The 21,736-nt window shown below is 40.2% G+C and overlaps 1 protein-coding gene across 8 annotated transcripts in view; it reads left to right on the forward strand.

The window, feature by feature from the left end:
* The window catches only part of PCED1B (PC-esterase domain containing 1B), a 259,218-nt gene that overhangs the window by 13,757 nt on the left and 223,725 nt on the right, over positions 1–21,736 (forward strand). For all 8 annotated transcript variants that reach the window (XM_044941670.2, XR_006550577.2, XR_006550572.2 and 5 more), the window contains exons 2-3: positions 9,481–9,559; positions 11,685–11,757. The gene's annotated coding sequence lies outside the window, so the exon portion shown is untranslated. The remainder of the gene's footprint in view (positions 1–9,480; positions 9,560–11,684; positions 11,758–21,736) is intronic.

Raw genomic sequence — 21,736 nt, forward strand, 5'->3', positions numbered from 1 at the left:
TCAAACCTACTTGCAAACCTAGACTAAACAGCACTCAGCATACTATATCACTGGATTTGATTTCCTAGTATTTTGTTAAGAATTTTTCAACGTTTATGAGAAAGGTGGGGTTGCGGTTTTCTCAGAATGCTCATCAGAGTTTTTAAATCAAGTTTATACTTTTTTTTTTTTAAGTCTGAAGTAAAACAGAAGTTTTACTTCTGTTTAAATTATATAAGGGTTATTTTTCCTTAAATTTTCGGAAATTTCATTGATAAGCTCTCTGGGCCTAGATTTTTCTTTGAGGAAAGGCTTTTAAATAATGGGTTCAAATTTTTAAAACATACCCGTAACTAGTCCTATATTCTCTTTCTCTCAGCTTTGGTAAGTTGTGTTTTTTAACAAATTTGTCTATATCACCCAAATTGTCAAGTTTTTCTGAATAAAGTTATTTTTAGCATGCTTTTATTGTGCCATCTATAGTGATATCTCCCTTTCATTGCTGTTGTTGCTGATTTGGGGGTTTTTTTACTTTTCTTGATCAGTCTTGGTTTTATTAAGTTTGGTAATCTTTTCAAAACCAATTTTTGAGTTTGTTGATTTTCTGTATTATATATGTTGGATTATTATTTCCTTGATTTGGTTTTTATCTCTATCATTTATTTCCTTAGGTTCGACTGCTACTCTTTTTCTAGTTTCTTGAGATTAATACATAAATAAGTTGGGTTTTTTTCTGTTTCCATTATTAATCTCTAGTTCAATTCAAGGTGGTCAGAGAAGATATTCTTAAATATTTCAACATTTTGAAATTGCTGAGACTATTGTTCATTGGAAGGACTGATGCTGAAGCTGAAACTCCAAAACTTTGGCCCCCTGATGTGAAGAACTGACTCATTTGAAAAGACCCTGATGCCGGGAAAGATTGAGGGCAGGAGGAGAAGGGGACAACAGAGGATGAGATGGTTGGATGGCATCACCAACTCAATGGACATGGGTTTGGGTGGACCCTGGGAGTTGGTGATGGACAGGGAGGCCTGGAGTACTGCGGTACATGGGGTCGCAAAGAGTTGGACACGACTGAGCGACTAAACTGAACTGATATTATAATACATTGGTTTTAATAAATGTTCCAGGTACACTTGAATATGAAACGGTCATCAGTAGGCATAATTTTATGTGCAAAGCAATTAAATCAGGTTTGCTAATTATACTGTTATCTTCTATATCCTTACTGATTTTTTATTGTTAGCTTATTCTATCAGCTGTTGAGAAAGTTATGCTAATGCTGCCCATTATGATTGTTGATTTGAACATTTTTCCTTTTCATTCTGTCCATTTTGGTTTGATTTATTTTGAAGCAATGCTATTGGGTGTATAGAAACTTAGGACTGCAATATCTTCCTATTGGACTGACCTCTCTTTATCTCTGAAAATATTTCTTGCTTTAAAGTTCACATTGCCTTATACTGGTAGATTTACATAATTATTTTCATTGTTGTTAGTGTTGCATGATATATTTATCTTCCTTTTACATTAAAAATTTCTTTGTTAATATATTTAAAGCATACAGTTGGGTTTTTTAAAACCTAGTCTGAAAATCATAGTCTTTTACTTCAAATTTAGTTCAGTTATATTCAGTGTAGTTGCTGGCATAATTGGGTTTCTAGATATTATCTTATTTTCATTTTCTATTAAGTTCTTCTCTTTCATATTCCTTTTTTCCTTGTTTTATGCTTTTTTCCCTCTTTTTTGCCTTTTTTAGATTATTTAAAAATTTTAAATTATTGAGTTTTTTTATTCTAATAACTTATAAATAATACATTAGTTTCTTATCCTGATAATAGTTATCCTAGAGATTACAAAACATAGGTTTATTACAGAATTATAAAAATTATTATTTTTACCACTCCTCTGATATTTTTATATCCTTAAACCTTTCAAGCTGTTTAACCTTCCTGCCTTTTCTGTTCTTCTTGTTTTGCATTTTAGTTCTACATAGATTTTACTCTCCAAAAAAATTAAAATTATTGTTTTGCACAGTTAATAGGAATTTATAAATATTCATGTACTTACCCTTTTCAGTGTTTTTTGTTCCTTCCAGCATTTTTTTTTCCTGAAAATAGACTTGCAATGCAACCACTATGTGAGTTAAGTATGTTAGTTTAAATATATTTGAGATGGAATTTTGATTACATAATCACCAAAAATAGATTGTAAGTTTGGGTAAGACAACTTTAGTGTCAAGATCAGGCAATAATACTGATTTTTCAGTAAAGTTCTGAATTTACTCAGTCAAATTCAAATACTTACTGAATGGTGTTCTCCAGTTTTCAAAGAGTGTTAACATTTACCTCTCAGTTGATACTGCTAATAACTTAATTGTGTTGTTGTTCAATCACTAAATCCCTGGATTGGGAAGATCCCATGGAGAAGGGAAAGGCTACCCACTCCAGTATTCTGGCCTGGAGAATTCCATGGACTGTACAGTTCCATAGGGTCGCAAAGAGTTGGACACCACTGAGCAACTTTCACTTTCACTTTTCAGTCACTAAGTTGTGTCAGACTCTTTGCAACCTTATAGACTGAAGCCTGTCAGGCTTCTCTGTCCTCCACAATCTTTCAGAGTTTGCTCAAATTCCTGTCCATTGAGTCGGTGGTGCTATCTAACCATCTCATCCTCTGCCACCCCTTCTTCTTTTGACTTCTCCTTTTGTAACCCGCCAGGCTCCTCTGTCCACATGATTTTTCAGGCAAGAATATTGGAGTGGATTGCCACGTCCTCCTCCAGGGGATTTTCCTGACCCAAGGATTGAACCCAAGTCTTCTGCATCTCTTACATTGCAGGCAGATTCTTTCCCACTAAGCCATCGGGGAAGCTCCCAATAACTTGATAGATAAGCCCAAAAGACAAAAAAGTGGGGATCATGGGAGGAAAGAGACTCGTTTAGATTTACACACCTTACAGTGAACCCAAGTCCCCTGATGCCTGACTGTTTCCCCAGAAGCAGTCAGGTTTCTGACTATTGTATCAACTAGGAATACCTAAAATAACTCATATGTCTATAAAGAAGAGTATGGCTATGGAAAATACACCCCTCAAAATATACAATTTAAGGACAACTTCTTAAATGAACACCCTCTTCCTTCTTTTTATAACTCCTTATCTAGATTTTTAAAACTCAAAACACACATAAACATCTGCCTGTAGCAAACATAGTAAGTTTCCTCCCAGTTAGAAGCTCACATTAAAGCCACGCAGAAGTGAGAAAGGGAAAGTGAGGTGGATTATATTATGTTTATTTTAGTCTTTCTGTTTAGTTTTCCTTTCCAGGCACTGGACTGAACTTAGTTTTAAGAACCAGTAATGAGCATTGATTATTAGTATTTTGCTTTTAGAAATAAATAAAAATTATTTATTAGTATTTTGGTTTTAGAAATGTTTAGATACAAAAATCCAAAGAGTGTTTTGGGAACTTCTCACTGGTGATATCTAGATTTTATTCAGTGGAAAGTCAACAAACACATACCCCAAAGAGCCATTAATAAAATAAACTTCTGGAGTATATAGGGCTCTCCTGCTCTTCTAGCACAAGACAGAACAGGTACTTACTAACTAACTGAATGAATAAATGAATGAAAAGTACCTCAGTATATAGCTGCATGGGGGCTTCCTTGGTGGCTCAGACAGTGAAGAATCTGCCTGCAATGCAAGAGACCTGGGTTCGATCCCTAGGTAGAGAAGATCCCGTGGAGAAGGGCATGGCAACCCACTCCAGTATTCTTGCCTGGAGAATTCTATGGACAGAGGAGCCTGGCGGGCTACAGCCCATGGGATCGCAACGAGTCAGACAAGACTGAGCAACTAACACCTACTTGCTTACTTATCTAGCTGCGTCTCCTCAGTTTACCCAGATTCTCTTGGCCCCATTCACAGAGATGGCAGCACCACCACTGAAACAGCAGTTACTTTCTGTTGAATTTGTAGTAGAGGGAGAAAAGGATGCAGACTCAGAAGCCACATTATTATCCATGCTCCAAATGCTGTCCTACCGAGCTTTGTGTCATAGCAGACAGGGTTCCTCTCCTCTCCACGTGAGGCTTGCCCCCTGCCATGCTGTGAGAAGGAAGCATTTGATTTGGAGCAGTGGTTGACACTCTGCCAGACACTTGTGCCTTCTCCCCAGTTCCTACCTCTGAGAATTCTGCTGTTCACAGTCTCTGCTGTAAAGGACAGGTCTAAATGGCCCTGACCCCACCCCATGTCCATCTCGCCCCAATCTGAATAGACCAGGAGCAGCCTCATGGACAGCCACTCTCTCAAAATCTGAACCGAATTACAGACATGGCCATCAGTGGCTGTGGGCTCCTACTCAGAGCTCACATCCAGTCTGGACTGAGGTTGGCACCAGTGCATGCCAAAATCAAATACAACCAAAGTTACTTGAAAGCCAAATTATAAATAATCAGAGGAAGCAAACTCTTTAGAGGGAAGGCATTAGATATGCTAAAAAAAAAAAAAAAAAAAAAAAAGGAAAAGAGTCAAAAGAGAAAGAGTGAAAAAAAATAGAGAATCAGAGACCCACTGACATTCTAGTTCCCAGGTTAGGTTACTATGACATCCAGCTGGACTTTGCTTCCTGCCTCTGGATGTCCATAAGATTGCCGGTTTTATCTTTACAGGTAACTCCTCTTTTTAATTTGAGTTAATTCACGTGAGATTAGATTCCTGGCAACCAACAGCCTCTTGACTGATGGGTTTCCCTTCCTGATCGGCACCCTGTTTTGGTGCAGTCCTTCTCTCTTCTGTGAGGAAAGAACGTGACCTAAAAAACTCTCCCATGTCAAATTGTCTGACTTCTCCAGCAATATCTTTACAAAGCACTGCTGTGAGAGTGCAGCATTAGACACCAAGGAATAATAATTCCCAATACCATTTTGGGCCTCAGTTAGAATATATTTTGGAATCTTCCCAGAGCAAGTTCTTTTATCTCAGTAGCTGACCATGCCCTCTGCCTAAAAGAGCTGCTTATCATTATGCAGAAACATTTTTCTGTTCCCCTACAACACACTCACACACATATGAAACTCTTCTATCAAATTGTAAGTGCCTGAGAATAGGAAAGGATTATGTCCTCACCATCTTTGCATACTTGGCACCTTAGTATATGAATGTACTTTATGAAGGCTGACCCCTATAGCATTCACTTGGATGGATACTTATCATATACATAAATTGAACAAATACTCTTTCTCCACCTCTCTTAAATTTTAGAATGTCAGAACTGACATTCTCAGAAACTTTCCTTTCCCCTTTTGCTACTCTTTCTGGACTTCATGTGAACTTTGCTAGAAGGGTTTGAAGAGGATGAGAAAGACAGGAAAGCAGAGTTTACTTAGCCCAGGAAAAGAAGATTTAGAGGTGGCCCAGTCACAGTCACAAGGTCATGATTACTGAGGCCAATATAGGTATTTGAAGGGATTTTCTGAGCCAGCACAACCTCCTGTTCCATCTGTACACTCCCAACATCGGTCCATAAATCCGCAAGGTCACGTCCATTACCTGCCAGTCATAAAGCTGAATTTCCAATGAGGACATTCAGCACATGTTCATCAATGCAAGCGTCAGCACATTAACCCAGCGGCTCCGAAGGAAGGGCTACACTGTGCAATTTTCCACTCCTTCCTTGGAAAAGGGGCCATTCTCACAGGCTTGACCTATAGCCAACGAAGGATTATTAATAGAAACTCTTGAATCCACTGCTATTCATAAATACTCTTTGAGGCAAGTTATTTTCGTGCATAAAGGACTGTTTTTTTCTAGCAATCATTAACATTTCATTTCTCTTTTGCATTTCATTAAAGGCTAGAGTAATATTCAGAACACTCAAGAAAATCATAGATGGAAATAAAAGAAAATTATTTTGTGAGCATGTTTGGTTCACTTGCATATTATGTGCCTGTCTTTTCTGGTTCAGTAATATGATTTATTTTGTAAACATGCCAGTTTTTACAGACTGAGTCATTGTTAATGTAGAAGCTGAATCATTCATCCATCAATTAATACACTTATTTTCCTTTTCTTTCTCTATATGTTTATTATTATATTAGAAAAATATTAGGAATTCTTTCATTGTGGGTACTTCTCCCATTTGGTTGTGTCATTTGGTTCACAAGTAATATGGTAAAGCTATTATAAACTTTGTGATGTTTCATATTTCTATTCATAATATTGAGTCAAAACCTTGAGTCATGTTAAATCCTTCAGTATCTGAAATCAGATGCCTCCCAACTGAGGTAAACAGAGAGTCTAGAAAGGGTCAGATAGAAAGGAAACTTTTTCTGACCATGAGAAAGGCCAATCAGACTTTGAAGTCTAGTAGTAGATCTATAGGAATTTACTTTTAAAGTTATTTGATCATCTTGTTTCAATAAGAATCTAGTTTATCCCATTTTAGAATATAATCACCCAGGATATTGAGTTCATTTTAATGTATTAACTTGTTAGGCACATCTCATTATTTGTTCCAGATATCTTCAAGGAAAAGAAATGTAGAGTACAATAAACAATATTACATAGAGCCAGACTGTGATTTTAGGGAGGGAAAGCATTAACTGAGAAGAGAACTGAATGCTAGTCACTAAGGTATTGCCAATGAGTTGAATGGTTCTGCTATTTAATTTGGTTTTCTTCTGCCTCAGTTTCCCCTTCAGTAAAATGAGATTCTTCTTCTGAGTGAAATCTCACTCTAAGGCTCATTAATCTTTTTTTTATTATTTCTCTTTTGACCCAAACGAGTGACACTAAACATCCCAATTATGATGCATTTAACAATTTACTATTCGGTAGCTATCTTGTGTTAAATGCAATAATTATTATTGGTTGCCATAATATTTCCTTTTCTTACTTTATCATTGGAGAAAACTGAATTAAAAAGAAGAGTTTATTATGAATTATTTCTAAAAACACTCAGATAAATAATTTGTTATAGACAATAGCTCCTATCTAAGCCACTATGCTATTGACTTTCTGGTAATTCCCAAGAAACTTTAATTGCTCTTGCCAAATTATCTTTTGGCAAGATATAGGTATTATAGAGTCATAGCCTACCTGCTTACTAAAACACATGATCTATCAAAATTATATCTTAACATCATTAGCTTTTAAATGCTAAAAATCATTTCAGTGCTTGGAAAAGTCTGATGAGCATATTTCCATGTGGAGATTTTCAGATAGAATGTATCAGACAATGTGAGTAGAACAGAGAGCTTTTGACATGTTTTGCCTTTTTTTTTTTTTTGGTGCAGTTTCACATGTCTTTACTGTCATAATAATAATCATCAGTGGAAGGAAAATAGATCATTTGACCATTTCCCCTCCCTCTCCTCCCAATTCTGCTTTGAAAAAATTCCAGTCAAATGAGCGGTGATGTCAGAAGGAGATTCTAGATTTCCTTTCAGAACCAACACGTAATGGGCTAAACCGTAAAATCGCCATTGATGGTCAGAAATGATTGACCACTGGCAGTTTCATATGGCTCAAATCAAGGAGCTTTGAGTTTGTATTCCAGCCCTGAGAGTCACTTGCATATCAGCTCAGGGCAGTTACTCAATGTCTGAGTCTTGGTTTGTGAAGTAGGAATAACACCCACTTTGGAAGGTTGATGTGAAACTTAGCAATGTATAGAAACACTGTCTGGTGAGAATAAATGTTCAAGAAATAGTTAATGGTACAATATTATAATCAATGTAAGTAACTTAGGGAGTTTCTTCCCTGGCCCTTTAGTAATTTCCACATGTATGGCAAAGGTGATAGTCGCTATGGTAGAGAGAAATGGAAAATGTTTATTAGGCACAATTTTGAAAGCCCCAATAGCTTTAAAAGGCCTTGCATTCCCATCCTGTATGTGTTGGTATGTCCTAGTAAAGTCACAGATAAAATCTGACATATGCTCAGTGGAGTAGCTAAATAGGAAATGTACTGAAGCAAATCAAGAACAGAGTTTAAAAAAAAAAAAAAAAATCAAAACACTGAGCAAACATTCTTAACTTTTGGCAGAGGAACTGGACTGCCCAAATCCCCATGACTCTTAGGGTTATTAATAGCGACTCGTTTTGCCATATTTGGGGTAGTTATATACTTATATATCATGCAGCGTGTGTGAGGCTCTGAAGGCTTGATGGCCTTCTGAAAAATGTGTTACTCTGGAACAAGGATGCCATGTTGTCATCCGTGTCACGCCTACCAGGCTGCACTCGTTACGCGCTGAGGACCAGCCGGGCCCTGCAGCACTGCCTGGAACGCGGCTCCATCTGCTCGGCCAGAGCCATGATGAAGTCACCAGTTACGCAACAGTAGTAATTTGCAGCTATTTATGACCATTTTAATAGCTAAAGTCTAGATGAGAAGGCTGTGTTTACATGCCATGCAGCAGAATGGTTCCATGAATCATTCCCGCAGTAACTTTTGGTCAAACCAATCAACCAAGTAATGAAAAACCAACCAGTTGATCCTGAGGCTGAGATGAACGGTCTCCAAACTAGTCTCCATTTACTTGATGCTCCTCGAATCTGAGGCTAAACAGACTCTGAAAAACATTCGCATGTTGAGGTTTGGGGAAGTCATTCTGCCTTACCCATGATTTAATTTAAACTAGAGGCTATCCAAAATAGCTTGTTTGTAGCCTATCAAATGTTCACTGTACATGGACTTTAATTATATAAGGAAAAGGGCACATTGACCAAAGGTAAAGAATGTCCATGTTAGAAATTAAGGCCTAATGCCCTCCATCCTGGGATGCAGTTCTGGTCTTCCTTCCCTGATAAGACTGCCTTCCCAGGAGCCAAGGCCATACTGACTCATTGTGTACATGCTGGTCTGTTCTTTTTTTTTAAAACTTGAAAAAAATGTAACCCCGACTTGTTTAACGTTCTTTGTTCTGACAAGATAAAAAACTGTGTGGGAAACCTTGCTTTTCTGGAGCAGTTTTTCCAGAGTAATCTGAGAAGCTGACGTCTGGGCTAGTTTGGTTCAAATAAAACTCTTTTCTATTCTTGATTATTTTAGTTGACAACTTCCCTCCCTGCCCATGCACACAGCCTCCCCTCCGCTGCCCTCCCAGCAAACTAGGGCCCTGCAAACCCTACCCATTCAAAATATTCAGAACCCTAAGACATAAAGTGAGTCAGCAGAGTTTTGGAAACTCCTGAAGAGCATCTGTAAACAAACTGTACTTCAGAAAATGTCTATTTTGGGCATGTGTTTATTTTTTCATTGTCATTGCTCAATTATGTGACTTCAATTAGTGACCCTGACAGCTCATTTGCATCAAGATCAGTAAAACACTCATTTGTCTGTTTCCACTGACTAGAGGTTTTAGTTAATTATCACTTCCTAACAGCCGGAAGGTCAGGCTATTTCCTTTTGTTTCACGTGGCAGTTAATCCCCTCATTAAGGGTGATGGAAAATGAATAATTAAACTTTTGCCATTTTCTTATTTCAGGTAATGAGAGGCCCTGAGATCCCAGAGGTACCATTCGAGAAGCCTTGGATGTGTTGAGTTCTCTGCTTCCTGCAGACACGTGAGTTTCTCTCCTCTGGTTTTATGGTAAAGTAAGTTAAGCTAAGGTTCTTCCCCTAAATGAAAACAACTTTGCCACTCACTAGCTGTGTGACTTGGGGAAAGGCAGCTCACCTTTGGACATCAAAGTTTTTCTCATTGTAAAAGGGAGAGAATAATGTCCAACTCAGACAACTATTGGGAGAATTAAATGCATGAATGAAAGATAGAAACAAGAAGGCCTGCCACAGGATAAGAGTTCAATCAATGTGAATGAATTAGAGAACTTCCCTGGTGGTCCAGTGGTTAGGACTCCCTGCTTTTGCCACCAAGGGCCTAGGTTCAATTCTTGGTCAGGGAACTAAGATTCTGCATGCTGTGGTGTGGCAAAAAATAAATAAATAACAATGTGAATGAATTATGTTATCACTTTCATTATCACCCTGAGTAAATCACCTTCTGAATGTTGTGGTTATCAGGGCTCCGTCAAACCTTTCCTTGCAGAGATCTTGCTCACACCTGGGTCAAAAGTTTACTTTGACCCACTGGGGCAAGAATTAGGTTAAATTGCCTTAGGCTCAGGAGAAAAAACCCAGGTCTTAGGGAATTCAACTTTTACCCATCCCCTTCTAATCACACCAGAAGATTAGGAGAGAGAGGGAAGGAGACGAGGGTAAAAAACAGAAGGACACTGTACTCAGGACTCAGAAGATTGCACCTGGTGAGAGAAGGTGCCTCTGGCCCTTCTGGGTGTTCTTCATCTCATTAGAGGTTGGCTCACCCTTGGGCCTCCTAGTCCTGTTCTGTTGAGGCTAGTCAGGGGACTGACTACCTTTGTACTTTGAGTCCTCTCTCACCCAACCATGCTTTAGGGGGCCTATAAGCTTTTTAAGTGCTGACTAAAAGTAGACTCAGCCCTGCGAAGGAGATCGCGGCCCCATGAGGAATACTTTCAAGACTACTGAGCTAATTTCTCTTACTGTGCCAGGCAGTGGACTATACAAGGTAAGGGTAGTGCCCTCCAAGATGCAGAGTTCTGGAGAAGCTCCATAGAGAAAAGGGGATCTCCACTGGGTTTTGAAAAACTGATAGGATTCAAATGCCAGAAAAAAAAAGAGGGAAGATAGTCCAAATCAGTAAAGAAAATGAGCAAAGTGGGAAGGGTCTGGGATGTGCCAGGAACTGGGAATCTTCCCAGGGACAGGACCATGGATTGTGTAAGGGAGTAATGGTAGCTGGGGTGCTCAGACAGACATGAACCAGTGAGCATGGATTCCAGGGTTGAGTCAAATCTTTAGACTTTATCCTACAGTCAGGATAAAGACATTGCAGTGTGGAAGCAAAGTGTGTTGTGATGTGCGTGTGGAACGGGCGGAGCTAAGCTTGGTGGGAGGAGCCTGGGGCCTGGGGTAACTATGACCTGGGAATGAAAAAGAAAAAAAGATACACTGGGATGCTAATATGATTATATGCAAAGCTGATGGAGACCACTGCTCAACACTGAATTTAAAAACTGATTTTGTCAATCGTTATTGCTGTTTTAGTCGCTAAGTCATGTCTGACTTTTTAACAACCCCATGGGCTGTAGCCCACCAGTCTCCTCTGTCCATGGGATTTCCCAGGCAAGAATACCGGAGTGGGTTGCCATTGTCCAGGGGATCTTCCCCACCCAAGGGTCTAACCCTGTCTCCTGCACTGGCTGGCAGATTCTTTTATCACTAAGCCACGAGGGAAGCCCAGTTTTTTCATGCTTTAGTCAAATTTATCATTTAGTAAATCCTGTTTGGGTTTGTGTAGGAAGAACATTTTTCTCCTTTAAAAAAGGTTCTCATAAGAAGCAGCTCTAAAACTGCTTCCAGAGGAATAAAGGTCATAAAGGAAAAGTGACTGGAGTACGAGTGATTGAAAGAGCGACAAAGTACAGGTGTCTTGAAAGAACGCACTGTGAGTTGCTGCTTTAATGAGACAAGTACAATCTCATAGTCATTTCATTCCCTCACCAATGTTGGGAAATACTCCCCATGTCGTCCCTTAAAGAGTAGAAAAACATCTTAATGATACAGTCAGCAAGTTTTAGAATTTTTAACTGAAAAACTTAGAAAATTAAACCTGGATGAGAACTTAGATAACCTTTCATTCTTTTACAGACGGAGAGACAGAACCAGAGGGCAACCCACCAGGAAAGCCACTGAGCTGTGTGCACCAAGCCCATCACTCAAGGTAACTGCTTTGCCGCGTGGTCTGCTTTGCTGCCTCAGTCCCGAAAGACCATTTTATTGCGGATGCGAAAGAGTTGGTGCTTTCCATTTTCTCTTTCTAAAGTCAGGAACTCTTTTTTCAGATAAATTCCTCACATTTCTCCTTACTGCATACTTTTTTCCTGTTCATGGAATTAAGTCTTTCATTGCGAGGTAAGCCTTGTGTTGAACATACCTTGACTTATGGAGGTGTTACATAGTGGGATGGAAAGTGGAATCGTATGGGAAACTGTCTTGGCCAGCTCTCTCAACTGGTGTTTGCGGTCAAGCAAGGCGACAAAGCATCAGCAAAATGCTGGCCCTGAACTCACCTGTGTCTACGATGATTGTCATCCCAGTTCCTTGGAGGGAAGCATGGTACTGCCTGCCAGGGAGTCACATGAGTCTATCACTGCCCCCTCCCCTCTGTGTGAGTCTCTAGCGGGAGGGAGATGGGGGCCTAAGATGATTCTAGTACCAATTCCAACGTGGGATGGAGTTTCCCATGTGTGCATGTGTGTGTGTGTGTGCTAAGTTGCTTCAGTCATGTCCAGTCCTTTTCAACCCTATGGACTGTAACTAGCTAGGCTCCTCTATCCATGGGATTCTCCAGGCAAGAATACTGGAGTGGGTGCCATGCCCTCCTCCAGGGGATCTTCCCAACCCAGGGATCGAACCCACATCTCTAAGTCTACTGCATTGGCAGGTTCTTTACCACAAGTGCCACCTAGGAAGCCCATACCAACAGGCAATTCTCAGTCACCCTCTGGAGGTCCTACAACTCAATTCTGACACTATTTCCCTGGAGATAGCATCAGACCCCACAGCTAAGGGCTCAGTCCTACAAGACTGCCACCCCCCACCTCCCACTCATCTTCTCCAGATGCCAGTTACAGGTCCAGGTTGTCAGCTGGACTTCTGAAGCATCAGCTGTAGATTGAGATTCCAACTACCCTCTCCTTGGATTCGATAAATTTGCTTGGATTCAATTAATTTGCTTGGATTCGATTAATTTCCTAAAGTGGCTTACAGAACTCTGAGACACACTTTACTGGCTAGATCACCAGTTTATTATAAAAGGATATAACTCAGGAAAAGCCCAGTGGAAGAAATGCTTAGGGCAAGATATGGAGAAAGATCGCAGACCTTCCGTGCCCTCTCCGAGGCTGCTACTCTCCCTTCTCCTCTACACGCTCACCCATCTGGAAGCTCTTCAAGCCCCCTACTATTTTTATATGAGTAGGCTTTTATATCGTGGAGGCTTCCTCACATAACAAGATCAGTGATAAACTCCACTTCCAGCCCTGCTTCCCTCTCTAGAGAAGTGGTGGGGTGGGCTGAAGATGCAAAGCTTCTACTCAAGGCTTGCTCTTTCTGGTGACCAGTCTCCATTCAGGAGCCACCCAGAGTCACCTCATTAGAAATAAAGATGCCCCTAGTGTGCCTGTCACTTATGAATTTACAAGGGTTTTAGGAGCCCTGTGTCAGGGATGGGGAAAAAAGCCAAATATGTATTTCCTATTATAAATCACAATATCATTGGGCCCCTCCTCTGACCTCACAGAAATCTTGGTTTCCTACAGGGTACCCGTCAGCCTCAAAATTCCTCATTCTCCACCTTTCTTAACATACTTCTCTCTGCATGTTAACAACCACAATGAGTAGCCAGTGTCCTGGCCTGACCTCAGGCACAGGAAGTCCTGGTCACCAGAAGTTAAGCTTAATTAATAGAAACTCAAACAGCTGTATCTTATTAAAGTGTTTTATTTAAGTGTACATAGGGCAAGAGCATGTGTATTCAAGAATCTTTGAAAGGCTATAATTTTTAGCACAACCCAGTGAAGTACCCAAGTGGTGTGTTTTCATGAGTGTGTTGCTCCATTAAACACAGACCAGTAATGAGATCTCTCTGGATGTCTGGCTTGATGGTATTTCCATCCAAAAATTGGATCAAATAGAAATATAATGATAGGTGGTAGGTTTCTTAAGCCAAATTCGGTTTTTCACATGTTATAAATATTAGCTTTTTCTGTAAACTTTAAAATTTTCAGAATTAGCTAGAATTTTGAATCTTTTTCTTTTATGACCATCTTAAATTTTTATTTTTTTGCTCATCAGATCATTATTTTTCGGTATTGTCGTGTTTCTGTTCTGGGAGTTTCCTGTCAGACCATAAATGGTGAGGCTAGTTGGGTCTTCTAATTCCAGGTATTCATCTCACTTCCTCTTTCTTTCTGTGTTTCTTAACCTATGGATTCTTCAGCTAACTTTGGAATCATCTGGTGGTGACTTAAACATTGAGCCCGGAAAAGGTTGAGTTGATTCTTTGTTCGGTCCTTCACAGGATGTGTTGGATGCCAGCTGTATGCCAGGAATATTCTAAGTGCTATGGAAATCATAGCACTTAGTGAATAAAAAAATAGCCCTGCCTTCATGAAGTTTACATTCCAGTTGGGCAGACAAGCAGTTATCAAATGATCATACAATAAGTATAAAAATAGTAACACATGGGATAAAGGAAAAAAATTACAGGTAAGTCAAGACCTAATTTCCAATGGTTACAATTTTATTAGGATGCTCTCTTTGGGAATCTATTTAAACTATTTTTTTAAAAAACTAAAATTGATGAAAACCAAAACAAATGTAAACCTTACAAACACATTTTCATTATACTGTAATGGCCATTTTTCATTTTCTGCCCAGCACTTCTTTCTATTTCTTATGGTAACAAAGCCCACTGCAGCTCTCAGAAATGGTGATGTGATCCAAAAGAGGACAATTTGAATCCTTCTCCAGGATTTGCTGCTGGGAAGACTTTCTCCTTGTTGATCTCAGAGGGGAGGGGATGTGAGTTTGAGATGCTGTTTTCCATGCTCATTCCTCTTCTCCCCTCAAGTTCTCCACTGGCACCTCTAAACTTGAACAGAGTGAAGCCAGCCTGCAGAGAGAGGCAAAGAGAAGAGAATCCCAGTGGGGGTTCCTGGCTTTGGATTGGTCTTCGTGGATTTTTCCATGGTTCAGATACAGACTGTAAATTCCTATTTCCAGCTTCAGTGAATTTGAGTCCATTGCTGCCCATTGCTAATGATGAGTCCACATTAACAGAAAGCAAGCACTTCATGCTTTAAAATTGTCTTAAGGTGGCTGGGCTGCCTGGGCGTATCTTCCAATGAATCCATTGAAGTTCTGATTTCCTTCCTTAATCTCCTTAAAGCAAAATTTCTGTACACAATGTACACAAATTCTGTGCCTGAGGTCAGTGGGAGGAAGGGGATGCCATCGGTCTTGATGATCAAGTCTTCATTGTTGATTCATATTCGCGAGAGATTCCTGAAGTTCTGATTGGTGAATGCCCATGCCAGATGTCAAAGGAGTTACCATATTGCATCATATGAAGAGGCTGGGGATCTTTTTTTAACTTTTTATTTTGTACTGGGATATAGCTAATTAATGAACAATGTTGTGCTAGTTTCCTGTGAACAGGAAAGGGACTCAGCCATTCATATCCATGTGTCCATTCTTCCTCAGATTCCCTTCCCATCCAGGCTGCCGTGTGACATTGAAAGTTCCATATGCTGTACAATAGATCTTTGTCTGTTATCCATTTTACATATAGCAGTGTGTACATGTCCATCCCAAACTTCCTAACTATCCCTTTCCACCCCCGACCTTCTGCCTGGAGGCTGGGGATCTTCATGGAGTCCAGGTCTTGTTCATCTCCATGGAACATTGCCTGCTTTTCTGGGACAGTCTATGGGACAGGATTGCAAATATTCTGCTCTAGGAGGAAGGGGGTTGTTCTCTTTTCTTCCCAAAGGGATATAGGGGGAACTGATAGCTGGCCTTTAGGGTCCCACTTTCAGAAGATATATTGGGGGCAGACTCCCTGGGGTTTTGACCATTTTCCCAGAAGAAGAAGAGGGTGCAATGGATCCAGTTAGAGCACAAGGGACAGGCGCCGCATGGCACCTGACTTCAGCTTGGCAGAGAGACCAGGTTCCAGCAGGGGGCAGCAGTGACAGCAGAGGCCTCTTCCTCCGGTGAGGGTAGCTCAGGGATTTCGGCTTAGTCATTGGAGTCAGCAGCCTGGGGTCAGCATCCCACACGTTAGCTGGTACCTCATGGATGTGTTCAGACACAGTGTCTCCTAAAAGAGGAAACTGGTGGAAGAATGTGTTTTCACTCCTCAAAACTCATTTACATGCAGGTGACACTGTTCTGCCAGTTACAAGCTACGTGTCCTCACGAAAGACATTTGAACTCTCTAAACCTCATCTTCCTCATAGGTAAATAGGAATAAAAATAATAATTACCTTACTGGGTTGTTGGAAGTTAAAATGCAAATATGAGAGAATGAAGTGCTAGCCTGGTACCAGCAAGTACTCAAGAAATAGTGTGAGATGCACAGCCTGCAACTGAGCTGGTGAAAAGGTTACCACCCAGGAGCACAGAACCTGAGGACTTGCTACCTGGTGACGAGGAATCCAGGGTGGGGAGTGGGTGAGCATTGCTTTCTGCAGTCGAGAACACAGATCCATTGCTGGAGTGGGCTCAGGATGTATGCAAGAGCACATGGGAGGAAGAGTAGCCCAAACACTGCTGAGCTTCTCAGGAGGTGATCCATACACACTCAGCAAAGACCTAAGACAGGAATTAGGTACTTTGTGTACAGAAATTTTGCTTCAAAGAGATTGAAGAAGAAAATCAGAGCTTCAGTGGGTTCATTGGAAAATACGCCCCAGCAACCCAGTCAACCTAAGAAACTTATACATGAAGAGCTTACTTTCTGTATTAATGTGGACTCATCAACAGCATGTAGCAAAATGGATTCAAACTCAGTTAAGTTGGAAATAGGAATTTAAGTCTCCTGTATCTGAAGCATGGAAAAAGCAACAGAAGACTGGTCCAAAGCTAGGAACTCCCTCCTTGATATTCTCTTTGTCGAGGATCTGAGTGGAAAGCAAAATAACGGAGTTAATGAAGACCAGTAAATCTTTCCCAGTGACTTCCTTGCCAGGACCCTTTGTACATTCCTCCTCAGAGGCTGTTTGGAAGCAACACATGTCCCAAATATGTCTTGGGTTCCCTTTTCCCCATATCTTTGCCAGCCCTGCATGTTATCCATTGTTCACTTTTCCTAATCTGATAAATCAAGCTGTAGTTTAACTTTCAGCTTCCTGACCACTGGTAAGACTGAGGCTCTTTTCAAATGTTTATTGGGCATTTGTATGTCCTCTTAGATTTCCATTACTTGACTTTTACAACAGAATGTAATCATCTTTAGAATCTCTCCTGTTGTTTCATTTCTGTTTTCTCCTCTACTTTAAACTTTGTCTCTGATGAACCTCTTTTAGGAGTGTATAAAAGAGTGTATACCTCAAAGCACACGCAGACTTTGTCTTCCTTTGGCAGATTTCTGGTAATAGGTAGAATCCTTTCATCTTTTGGCTTCATCACCATTCAGATACTGAAATGAAAACTAAAATTTGCCAATTTGGCTTTAACCTCAATTTAAATCTTTCTTGGTTGAATAAAAGTCATCCACTTGATAGTATTTTATGTGTTCACAATTTGTAAAGATCAGAGTTGAAGGCAGAGTACAGTATAAAGGAGTTTCAAGAGGTTTAGAGTACTAGATTTTAAAATTAGAGTACGAGGATTTTAAAATTCCTGTTTGCATCATTCCACCAATTTCTGTATTACTTTCAGCAAATCGTTCCCCTTTCTCTCTCACAATGGGAGTGAGGAGGAGAATTAAGCTGTATCAGTGATTGTCAACTCTGGCTACAGACTAGTTACCTAAAAAAATTTGAAAACTACTGATGCCTACCCACTGGCCAGTTAAATCAGAATCTCTGGGCATGGGATCTATGCATCAGTATTTTTATCAAGTCAAGTGGTTCTGATGGACATGAAGAATGGGAATCACTAAATGCTCTTGTATATATCCCTTCTAGTAAACATTTCTATGATCCTAAAACACTTGAGCAGTGTGTGGAACCCTTGAGTGACTTTTAACTAAGTAAAATGGAGATTCTACTTTATTTACCACATAATGGAATGGAGTTTAGAACTAGCTTAAACAGATGGCTTGAGGGATATTTGCTCATGGCTGAAATAGTTCATGAATCCTTTTGCTTTTCCAAATCCTCTTATGGTGTTCATGCCTCCAAATGAATTGTTACCATGGGCTTTTGTAGAGCTAAAAAGTAGATAAACACACATTCAAGTTCATAGCAATAGTATTCATAATTGCAAAAACATGGAAGTAACCCAGATGTCCCATCAACAGAAGAATGGATAAGCAAAATGTGGTATTTACATATAATGGAATATTATTCAGCCTTAAAAAGGAAGGAAGTTCTGTTTCCTTTGTATGTTACAATATGGATGAAACTTGAGGGCATTTTCTACATTAAATGTCAGTTACGAAAAGAAAAAACTGCATTCCACTTACATGAAGTACTTAGAATAGTTACAGTCATAGAGACAGAAAGTAGAATTGTGGTTGCCAGGAGCTAGGGGGATGCTGGGGATGGGTACATAGTTTCGCTTTTGCAAGATGAAAAGAGTTCTGTGCATGGATGTTGGTGTTGGCTGCACAGCATGATGGATGTGTTTAACGCCTCTCAGTTGCACACCTAAACATGGTTAAGATGGTAAATGTTATGTATATGTGTATTTTACTGCAATAGAAAACATTTTTTAAGTAGATGAACAAAGAGAGATAAGCAAATGAACAATCTATCATGTAAATGTAAATCACTGATTCAGAGGATGGCCAACAACCACTTCTTCTGTCCCCACTTGGTTGAGTTTAGAGTGTGTAAAGTGAGTTTTGCAGGTAAGGTTGTCAATGAAGAGGAAAGTTGTGTTTGCATTAAGATCCACTTCAGGAAACAATCAATAGATTGATTGTAATCAATAGATTACAATCAGCCAATCACTTGATTACAAATTGCAAGCACATCACCCAAAAAGTATTGGGTAATAGCTTGTAGTTAACAAGGACAATGTGTCCAGTACAGGCTCTGACCCAACTTTACTAACAAAATATGATACTCTCTGCGGAAGAACTTCGAGTATTACTGGGGAAGACAAGATCCTGAAGACACAAAGATACTCCATAACATTCCTCTTTATTGCCTGGTAGAGACTTATAAGGGTTTCCCTGGTGGCTAAAGACAGTAAAGAATCCGCCTGCAATGTGGGAGACCTAGGTTCAATCCCTGGTTTGGGAAGATCCCCTAGAGGAGGGCATGACAACCCACTTCAGTATTCTTGCCTGGAGAATCCCATGGACAGAGGAGCCTGGCGGGCTACAGTCCAAAGGGTTGCAAAGAGTCAGACATGACTACACAACAGAGACTTATAAATGTAAGAGAAGCAACCTCATGTGAAAGTCAAGTAAGGAAGGTTTTGGGAGCCTTCTGCATCTCCATTTGGGAGTAAAATCAATGTGAGGGTACGCTTCTCCCTGAGAAGCTGCTTTGATCATGAAAACACGAGCTTCATTTTTAGATCAAACTAGCATTTTCTTTCAGGTAATTATTGACCAGGCTGCTCTCTCGTGAGTCAATACCCAACACATGGCAGAGGTTGGTCCAGTGTGAAGTTTAATTTCCCAGGCTATATAGTTTCAGTGAAACATGAGGTCAGAGCAGCAAAGGTTTGAGCTCTTCAGCTCCCCCTCCACCAAAAAAAAAAAAGCATATGCAACATGAAAGAATGTGCTAGTGTTCTTTGAAGTTTGACTTACATAACTTCAGATTTCAAAGAGAAATGCATTTTTCCTCCCACTGAATTCAGTTGCTTTAGAAGCAATCTGATTTTTTTTTTAATTAAATTTTGGTAGAACTGAAGAGTCCACTTAGCATTTGGGTTATCTTAGTAATATAAACCCAGGGACACTGTGAACCTCATATTTTGAGCCACAAGGACACAAAGATGAAGATGGTATCGCATTGACCTAGAAGGACTCGCTCTAGGGAGAATCAGCACCCACACAAAAGAGTGTTGTGAAGGGCTGCCTCTTAAATGCTTCAACATGCCTCTGCTGGCTTTTTATGATAGAAGGAACATCTCTATGGTTTTCACTGACCCTCAGAAGAAATAAATGCTTATTAGATTTTTATTTATATGTGTATATCTTTTTATATTTATTTTAATTGAAGTATAGCTGATTTACAATGTTTCAGGCATATAGCAGAGTGATTCAGCTCTCTATATAAATTTCAGATTCTTTTCCATTATAGGTTATTGCAAGACATTCAACATAGCTCCCTGTGCTATTCAGTAGGTCCTTGTTGCTCATCCACTTTTACATAGTAGTGTGTATCTGTTCATTTCAAATTCCTAATTTTCTCTCTGTAATACTTTGGCCACCTGATGCGAAGCGCCAACTCATTGAAAAAGACCCCAATGCTGGGAAAAATTGAGGACAGGAGGAGAAGGGGCCGATAGAGGACAAGACGGTTGAATGGCATTACCGACTCAATGGACATGAGTTTGAGCAAACTCCAGGGGTTGGTGAAGGACAGGGAAGCCTGGTGTGCTGCAGTCCATGGGGTTGCAAAGAGTTGGACACAGTTTAGTGACTAAACAATAATAATTTGCCCTTTCCCTTTTTGTAACCATAAATTTGTTTTCTATGTCAGTGAATCTTTCAATTTAATTTATATGTCTTTATATTTTGTTAAATTGTGGCAAAATACACACGAAGTTTATCATTCTACCCATTTTTAAGTGTACAGTTTAGTGGCATTAGGCTTCCCTTGTGGCTCAGCTGGTAAAGAATCCATCTGCAATGCAGGAGACCTGGGTTTGATTCCTGGGTTAGGAAGAACCCCTGGAGAAGGGAAAGGCTACCTACTCCAGTATTCTGGCCTGGAGGATTCTATGGACTGTATACTCCATGGGGTCTCAAAGAGACACAACTGAGCGACTTTCACTTTCACTTTCTTTAGTGGCTTTAAAACATTCACGCTGTTGTGCAGCCGTCACCACCATCCATCCTCAAAACTCTTTTCATTTTGTAAAACTGAAATTCTGCATCCATTCAGCAATAACTCCCCATTGCTCCTTCCCCAGCTTCTGGCAACCACCATCCTACTCTCTGTCTCTATGAATTTGACTATTCTGGGGACCTCATATTAGTGGAATCATTTAGTATTTGTCCTTTCATAGCAGATTTATTTCATTCAGTGTAGTGTCCTCAAGGTTGAGTTTTTTAAGAGAGCTAATATTTTCAAGTACTCATAAACAATCAATTGTACTTGTCCTAGCCAAGGTGGTTATAGATCTTAATAGGAAGCTGCTTCTCTCAATGGTAAGAGGTACTGATAAGATATTCTGTGCATAGCTGAGAAAAACTGGCCTCACTCAGGAATTGTCTGAACCCATCCAAAGCTTCCCCAGTGGCTCCAAGGGTAAAGAATCTGCCTGCAATGCAGGAAACACAGGAAATTCGCATTTGATCCCTGGGTCGGGAACATCTCCTGGAGAAGGAAATGACAACCCACTCCAGTAGTCTTGCCTGAGAAATCCCATGGACAGAGGAGCAGGCTACAGTTATGGGGTCACAGAAGAACCGGACCTGATTGAGGGACTAAGCACAGCACAGCACGAGGCTCTATGAGCTCTCAAGGACCCCAGCATGGCTCCTAATAACTGTTTGTGGAGGTCGTGAAGCTCTTCCACAAAAGGGAGAGAAAAGGCAGCCGGTCTGACTCAGAGCTGCCACGCCAGCCCCCAACCCACACGGCTCTGCACTTGATTACGGGTGTGTATAACCATCTGGTATGTGGGTTTAGCAGTAAGAATGAGAGAATCAGGCTCCCATGTCACATGTTGCTATTATTTTATTTAACACTTGTTATGTGGCCAACACTGCACCAAGCCCAGCATAAACCTGGAATTATTTGATAAAGTCTCTGTTATACAAGAGACACTTCTGCCAAACT

The sequence above is a fragment of the Bubalus bubalis genome, chromosome 4, assembly GCF_019923935.1.
Source record: "Bubalus bubalis isolate 160015118507 breed Murrah chromosome 4, NDDB_SH_1, whole genome shotgun sequence".
Lineage (NCBI taxonomy): Eukaryota > Metazoa > Chordata > Mammalia > Artiodactyla > Bovidae > Bubalus > Bubalus bubalis.